This window comes from Trachurus trachurus, assembly GCF_905171665.1.
Source record: "Trachurus trachurus genome assembly, chromosome: 6".
NCBI classification, from domain to species: Eukaryota; Metazoa; Chordata; class Actinopteri; order Carangiformes; family Carangidae; genus Trachurus; species Trachurus trachurus.
The window spans coordinates 19,895,311-19,903,177 of record NC_139897.1 but is presented as its reverse complement, the minus strand read 5'-3'; the positions used below and the strand labels follow the sequence as shown (position 1 = coordinate 19,903,177).

At 41.7% G+C, this 7,867-nt stretch overlaps 1 protein-coding gene across 2 annotated transcripts in view; it reads left to right on the top strand.

Moving 5' to 3' along the window:
• The first annotated feature begins 1,789 nt into the window (after positions 1-1,789).
• The window catches only part of osbpl5 (oxysterol binding protein-like 5), a 40,197-nt gene continuing 34,119 nt past the window's right edge, over positions 1,790-7,867 (top strand). For both annotated transcript variants that reach the window (XM_083973206.1, XM_083973205.1), the window contains exon 1: positions 1,790-2,102. The gene's annotated coding sequence lies outside the window, so the exon portion shown is untranslated. The remainder of the gene's footprint in view (positions 2,103-7,867) is intronic.

Below are 7,867 nucleotides of genomic sequence, written 5' to 3'. Positions count from 1 at the left end.
TTTCTACCCCATGTACGTGTATGGTCGTGTAGTGTGTGGTACGAGTCTGTGTGCAAGTGAACATATTTAAAATGTTTTTTTTACTTTAAGTGTTACACAATACCAAAGATGATGTCTCAGATGATGTACTGTAGTGTAATAATTTACAGGCTAATGTGAAAATGTGCACAGTCTGTGTGTCAGCAATTGCATTCCTGTTGAATTCATTATACAAAAAGTATTTAGATTGTTTCAGTCAATGTATTAAAAGGAGCAGAGCAACTGAATATGCTGCATGCTGAACAGGAGAATTGTGCTGGCACACCTCTGCATTATTCAGAGCAACTTTGAGCTTGCAGGTAGCAAAGTGCACCCTCAAAGGATGAATAAATAATAACACTTCTGCTTCATGGGGGAAAACCTTACACAGCATTTCTTGCACAGACTTCAAAAACGTCTAATTTTAAGGCTCACATCAGATCTGTACTTGGGGATTTTTTACATTATGGTGGAGTTTGGTGGGTAATCATTCTCAGACTGTAGCCACAGGGAACTCAACATTTTGTCAGCATGTTGGCTTCATTAAGCCTGATATTTCTCAAATTGCATACAGTGCCCTTCCTCCCTTACCACCAGTTTCTTTACATCCACTCCCCCTCATTGTACTTCTTTCATGTCTCTTAGATCCACAAGTTGGTGCTAAAAATAGATCTGGCATTTGAATATCTCTCTCTAGCTCCCTGTATATGAAATGCTTTGATTTGCAATAAAATAGCATGCAGAGAGCTGGAGCCATTATGACAGCGATCCAACCTGCAAATAGAAAATTAAAATAGGACAAACGATAACTGGGTGATCCAAATTTAATGATGAGCTTGAATGCTAAATGCTCCACTAAATCCGCCATAATGGATTATGCTTCTGACTGAGGTGGTAATAGGTTTATTTTGGGATTCTCTGAAAATATAATAAAAAAAACTGTCATACAAGATGAAGTGGGCTGTATTAAGTGGCCACAAAGCTTTGTGGGGACCTGCTTTGAGTTAAGTTAAGACCTGATGTTCAGACTTGTTATTGTGATGAGTAACTATAAGAGTTTATTGTGGCTGCAGATGTCTGAACTGTGGTACAAAATGTGCATGTTTGTGTCTCCAATATTAGCAGGTTTGTTTGTTTTTTACAGCTCTCACAAAGCAGTCCAACAGCTACAAAGATTGATTATTAATTAATTATTAATGCATTATAGTAGATAACAATGATCCAATAAAATGATGAAACTGATAAGAACCATTGAGATGGCTAATCAGTGGTCTTACAGAATCAAAGTCTAATGTTTCGACAGTTTACATTTGAACCATTTTACTATTGATGCCTAATTAATTATTTTAGCCTATTTTATTTATTTATTTAGGCTAACCTTTATTTAACCAGATAAAAGACCCATTGAGTTTAAGACCTCTTTCACAAGGGTGACCTGGCCAAAAAAGGCAGCAGCAGGCACACATCATAGGTTATAAAGACAGATAACAAACATAATATTGTTTGACTTTTACTTGAAATGCAATATATTCCATTTTCCCATGGTGATATATTTAAAAGTTAGGATAAAAACTGTGTTATTATCCTGACAATAATGTCAGGCCCTGTGAGGTTTGGCCACCTGACCTCCGTGTTTGGTGTCTGCTGCTGTAGTGCTGAGCTGTAGTTCCTCGCCGCGGCCACAGGGGGCGCCAGAGCCCCCCCGTACAGCAGGAGGCAGGCAGGCAGGCAGTCAGACAGTCAACAGCCTGGTGGTGAACTCACCGCAGCAGCAGCAGCGGGAGGAGGAGGAGGCGAGGAGAGGAGAGGCGAGGAGAGGAGGAGGAGGATCCAGTAGTCCGCTCCACGCTCGCTCGCTCGCTCTCCATGTTGAAACGGAGCAAGTACTCCTCCAGCCGAGCCGACTGCGACCATCCGCCTACACCGCCGCGCCGCACCGCGCAGCCCGCTAGCCCGCCCGCCTGACTGACTGCCCCGGCGCTGCTCCCCCACCACCACCACCACCGCCCCCCGCCCGTGTTATGACGCTGGACTGGGAAGGAAGCTCGTAAAACAACTGTATGAACTACCCTGGTCGACAAAGAGTGAGTTCAGTTCATCTGCTGTCTTTCTTTACTACACCACAGCAACACGGCAACGCGGAGATTTATACTTGGTTGTTTCCAGCGACCGTTACTTGTATTTCTTCAACTTAATGTGCTAACTTAAAGCTAACGTTAACTAGCGGATAGCAGCACTGGAGAGAGGGAAGGAGAGAGGGAGGGAGGAGAAGGAGAAGGAGACTAGGCAGCAGGCTACTGTGTGTGATTTGTCTTTGAACATATGATACACACGGTAGTTTTCTGGCATTGTAACGACGCTGTAGTTACTCAAAAGGAATGTGCTCAATGGAGATAGTAACGTTATCTGTGTGTGTTTGGCTTTTAGCCGTCTGTTGCTGTTGCTGCTGCTGCCTGGGTAGTGGCTAACGTTACTAGCTTAACCACCGAAAGTAAGCCCTTATCTCCACGTTAGCGGAGCGGCACAGCCACACACACACACACCGTAGCCCCATGCGACTGCTGCTCACTGCTCACTGCTCGGCTGTCACTTGTTTGCATGGCAACCATACATGTAACCGAGCCGATGACAAGAAAAAAAAAGGGGACAAGCATCTGTAGGTGCTCGATTCCCTCACGTTCATCTCCCATCCTGCTATCACCTTGCATTGGCAGTGCATTGGCAAATTGGACCGCAATAATGAAAACTAGATCATAACGTTAACCTACGCTACAGCGCGTGTAACAGAGCATTAATAATAAGCATTGCGATTAATTGGTGGTTCAAAACAACCATTATTACTCATAGGAATCATTATATATATATATATCCTAGTCGGTAACATTGTCGTTACATCATGAGTGCAGCAGTACCCGGCGTGTTGCGTGCAGTAGTGTAGTAGCCTATGTAACCTGAACATATGATGCATCGTGGTTTTTAAAGGAGAGCCTTTTAAATGTGTCATAAAATGCGGTTTGGGCTGAGACGTCTTCAGCCTGGTTGAACTCTAGTGTTGCTGTAAAGATAATGTCATGTGTTGTTCACTATACCAGCACCAGCATCAGCATCATGACTGTCAACAGGCTTCTCTGCAGAGACCTTTTGCAAATTAACATGTAGGGCAGTAGGTGATGTTTTTGTGTGTGTGTATACAACAGAAGTAACCTGTTTTTTACCTTTGGAGATTTGAGATTTATATATTTTTTCTATAAAATCGGACATACATATCAATGAACATTCTTATGTATGTATGTATGTTTGAGATTTCCGCCTTAGTCCCATTGGCAGGTTGGTGGTGTCAATCAAAGGAAACAATGACCTGAAATACTGATATCAGAGGTAGCCTCAAAAATCCGACACAGGTCGGGCCCATACCTGTTTGATCATGACGAGATAATGACTAAATGTGGAGGTTTCACAGTGGCACTTCACCTCATCCATCTGTCCGTTTCCCCCATGCAGACAAAGATAGAAGAGCTCATCATCTTTAATTGTGTGTGGTGTTATGTGGAGTTGAGCTTTGCTCGAGATGAGAATAACACATAAGTGCACTTTAGTTAATAGTTAAAAGGCTTTACACGGATGTGTCGCTCGATTCTGGAAAAAATAATCTCAAGAGAGGGCAATCTAAGCACAAGAGGAAATGATTACCAGACTGCCAGAAGTGAAATGTGAGGTGATGCTTGGGAAATTGCAATCGAGAGAGACAGATAAACAGGCTCGCTTTTGTTCTCCCACTTTCTCTTTTTTTGTCATTGCTCTGCAAAGTCTTGATCTGCTCTATTGCTTCAACCTTCCTGTGATCTGTCTCTACTGTAAGTCGCCTCTGTTTTTTAGATTAAGTTATATGGAACAATCAAGGACTAATATCGAGTATTAGGATTCAATGACAGACTTGCATTGGACAAAAATTGATCTGATATTGAATGACCGCAAAATGTCAGACAGCAAGGGGTATCAATAGTAGAGATGGTAACATATCAGACATTTGAAGGTCATTATTGCAGAGTGGCTATTGGAAAGAGGTCATGAGATCAATGACAACAAACACCACTCTTGTTTGTACCTGGTTCTGATCATGTCTGTGTTGTGTCAAATACTGTTTCTCATGACCTTCACCTGAGTTGGTCTTAATCATCTGTAACATAACAAATTAATATGCACCGTTTTTCAAGCCCACCTTTGGTAATGATGGGAGTGTGTTGGTTTACCCACATAAGTCTGGTCATGCCATGTGACAGTCTACCTTGCACTAATCAGGCAGGGACATTTAATGGTCTTGGTCCCTAAGCCTATCAACTAGAACTCTGGCTTTGCCCTGCCATGAATTACAAATGGGAAGAGAGTGGTAGTCAATGAAGGAAAAAGAAAAGGGTGGTGAGCATGTGAAGAGCTGTTTGAGTCATTTTCTGTGGGTGGTTAGTACTGTTTTTTTTTTATATCACTGCTTTCCCTAGCAGGAAAGACACAGCAACAGATGTCCCAACTTCCACGCTTTGCTGTGAGGAATACTCAGAAAAAATACCATGACCAACCACATACTGTCGATGTGACTCTGCAGAAGAATCTGCCCAGGGCTGTTCTGGTTGGTGTAGGGATTTAAGAGCCGAGGTCTTCGCTCCTCTCCTTTCCCTACCCTCATTTATAGTCAAATCTCTAATATCCATTTTCCCTAGAAGAGAGAAAAATATGTTATAAAAAAGAAGTTGCCCTGTGTCAACATGTCAGAATCAGGAAATGTTTCTTTGGGAATTTAGTTGCACACTGTCAGAATTGTTTTAATATTTTAAAAGATCAGCTTGATCTTTCTTTTAGCCTTTATTTGAAAAGATAGACATTACAAAGAGCAGGGGAATGTAACAGAGAAGCGTAAATGTTATCTAGTGCCTTCTTCAGTGGCATTTTGCCCCCACACCTTAAAGTGCTGCATGCAAAGTGTCCAGTATAATGCCAAAAATGCAAGCATGTGATGCAGATAAAATGCATTGCTTCGAAAGCGACAAGCTGAACTGCATTATTGGAAAAACTGGAAGCTCAAATGCATTTCCTGAGGGGTAGACCACACCCTGGAAGTGCCTTATGCAAAGTGTGTGCTCCATGCTGTTGTAAGATCAAGGAGAAAGACATACACCCATGATGTTCACATGTGCTAATAAAAGCACTGGATTGACATTCAGGGTTTGTTATTCAGGGTATCATTCAAACTCCAATGATTACAAATCCCGCTGTGGAATTGTGTTACATAACGTATTGGAAATTGTTCAGACTTTTAGAGCTGGACAAAAAGCAGAGGGATATCCATTGGACGCTATGCAGCTGACCTGTGCTGACGAAGACTGGAAGCACAACAAACCTTTTCTACCATTTTGAAGAGGCAACAGAACCATCTCACCGTCCCATTTACACAGAAAGCCAGAGTGTGCTTCTGATCTGCCAGCTCCTGCATGCAAGTTCGCAAACAAGTCTACCCTTTTCATGTTCTACCCCATATATTCAAAAAAAGAATCGGGGGACACAGCAAGTGCAATTTCATATCTTATAACGGAAGTTAGAAGAAAGTAAAATGTCGGTCTCCGAAGTGCATGAAAGCACTCGATTCTGGCGATGAAGTCCCAGGATGGAAACATTCTTCAAAAACATTGCTGACTCGGCTTTATGCAGAATTCAGGGGAAAATGGGAAGGGCAGCTTTACACACTGAGCCATCACTACTGACATTTAGACTATCCTTACACAAGCCATATAATCATAAAATGTTGTGCTGTGTCGGTTGCACACAGCAGCACCCAATTCTCGACTCAAATATAAATAATTGTTTAGAACCAGAACAAACATTTATATATTCAGTCTTTAATGAATGCACTTGTTGAAATTAAAATGAAAAGGTTTGTTGTAAACAGTGTTTGTATTTAGACTTCACGCACCACAAAGTGCGTATCCTTGAGGTCAAACAAGCATGCTGTGTCGCCTCAATTGTATTTCAGTTAAAAACGGTGGCATTAAATTACATTTTTGATATTGATCAATATGTGACCATCAGTGCAATGTAACAAGCCACACATTCTGGTGATGTGATGTGATGTGTTTGTTTTCTTCACAAAAAGATTGTCAACAGGAGATTCAAGCGTTCGCATATGGTCACTGTTCACAGTTAAACTGCACATGCGGTGCACGCTCAGTGTCTTTGCTGACACACTGCTGCACCATGACCACCGTTCAATATTGGCAGATACAGGAAGAGATGAAACAATGGATAATAGTTCATTTAAAGTGAGATGAGGAGGAACATTTGGAAGAGGCCAGAGAGTGAGAAGAACCAACAAGCAATCATAATTGAAGCTTTGGCCTGATGCTGCAAACTTCCACATCAGGTGGAATGTGCTGAAGCAGTCTGGAGGCAGGCTAGGTTGTCTCAAACATAATGTCACTTCACACTATTGTAAGGCAATCTTCACCAAAACAAAAAGGAAAAAAGGGCACAGTAAGTGTTTGATGTGTGAAAATCCCTGCTAGTGGTTTTCCAAAAGATGCCCTGACCACTAAACTGTGAGTTTGAGTCCGACTGCCCTTAACAATGGAAGTGTCCTACTCCAGGGTTTGATAAGTGGCTCAGTGCTGTTCCAGTTCCCCAGAGATATAAATGCTTTCCCCGACATCTAGTGGGGGGAATCTAGGCTAATACTGCTCCATATTGAATCTGTCTCTCTGCCCCGAGAGAGCAGATGCACTTTTAGCAGCATCTATTGTGCCAAGATTCCCTTCCCCTTTCTTGGTCTTGCAGAGTTTTTTTTGTTGTTGTTTTTTTTGTTACCAAGTTACTTTTGAGCTGTGAGTTGGCCTTTGAAACGAGTCTTCAAACAAGTCCTTTCTCACAGAATGGCACTTTTTCCAGGTGAAAACTCCTCAATTTTGTCACAGTACAAAAGTTTTGACATTTTAATAACTCTGCACAGGTGACCCCAAGCTATCATCTCATCACGGTCTCTGTGACTTCACAAAGCACATCTTTGGCAATAACTCAATTCTTCTTATACTAATTACGACACAATGTCAGATGTCATATAGGATAAAAACCAGACAAACATCAACTTCACAGTGCCATTATAACGAACTTCTTGCCATCCTTCAGCATTGCAAGTCAGGACAATAAGGGACAGTTTATTTCCTGCAGCCTGACTGATTGACAGAGGCATCCTCCCACACGTTGATAGTTGTAGTCATTTAATGGCTGCATCGTTAAACTTGGAGACAACACAAGTTATGATGTATGGTAAGAATTAAGATGTTGAAAGATAGCGATATGAATTTTGTTAAGCCTGTTTCTGAGATGCAAATCCCCTCTGGGTCAACTTTAACTGTTGTATTATTCTTTATGCTAACATCAGGACTGTAATGTCTGTGTACATTACTGTTTTGTGCTGGCATCACATGTTGTTAGAAACCCTCTCATTACAACAGTTATTGAGCCTTAGACACAGTGTATGTCTGCCTGGAAATGTTTTTGTTTCTTTTATAGGATTTCCATACAGATTAAAGGAGCCCTTAATGTTACATTTTAATAGTTCATCGCAAATAATCTTTGTAACCTTTTATATCGTCAAAAACAAAAGGACTGCATCAAATTGTACTCCAAGGATGACACTGCTCCTCATTCTTTGTCAGCCTCTTGCTTACCATATTCATCCCGCATACAAATTCAGGGTTTTCCGATTAACCCCCCTGACCCCCTCGATGTTTTGTTTCTATCCTGCTGGGTAGCTGCCTGGTGTATTTATAGAGTAGCTTTAACACCATAGATCCACTGCTCTTCT